Genomic DNA, 789 nt, shown 5'->3' with positions numbered 1-789 from the left:
GTCGACTTCTTCGCAAAATGTATTGAGAAAGCTTCGGATTGCCGGTCTTAAAGTCAGCCAAAGTATTTTATTCATTTTTGCTATCTGATCAAGGAAGCTGTTTTGACTTTCTATTAATATTTGCGAAAAGCGGAAAGCTACAAAGCCAATATAGGCCTTTCCATTCATACATGAAAAATTGATAACATTAGGTAAATTTTAATTACAATAGGTACCACTTATGGTTTTCAAATAATTGATAATTCTGGCTATTTTTCTGAATATGCAAATCAATAGCATAATAAACAAACCAATAATTAAAAACCACATATAACCGTACAATTCATAAAACCAGATAGAATGATAGTCAAGACCCCATTTCAGGTGCTTATTTTCTTGTTATCATTATAAGAATGACAACGAAATAAATAAGTTTCAGTCAATATTCTTAATAGTTTCTACGCTACAGAACTTTTTAAGCTGATACAACTGGCATATTCCTTCCTGAACTGCAAATACCTCCGCTTTAGTATTCTATTTTTTTGTTTGTGGCTGGATTTTTTTTATATCACGAATAATACACATTTTTAGCGGAACGCAAAAATAGCACTTTAGTGTCACTGACAGCACATCAAATAAATGAAATTCCACGAGTTACAGAAATGATAAATGATTGAAGTCCGAATCAAGCCTTTTTCTGATTTCTACTATTCCATTATTCCTTAGTTATTTATTTTTTATCTGGGGTTTTCTAGCTGTTAAATAAAAGTTCAAATAGGGATAAAATAGGATTAAACTTCAGAATAAAAC

The sequence above is a fragment of the Artemia sp. Qi Xiang Cuo genome, chromosome 4 (genome assembly GCF_049724085.1).
Source record: "Artemia sp. Qi Xiang Cuo chromosome 4, ASM4972408v1, whole genome shotgun sequence".
Lineage (NCBI taxonomy): Eukaryota > Metazoa > Arthropoda > Branchiopoda > Anostraca > Artemiidae > Artemia > Artemia sp. Qi Xiang Cuo.
The sequence above is the reverse complement of the archived record's forward strand: the minus strand, read 5'-3'. Positions refer to the sequence as shown.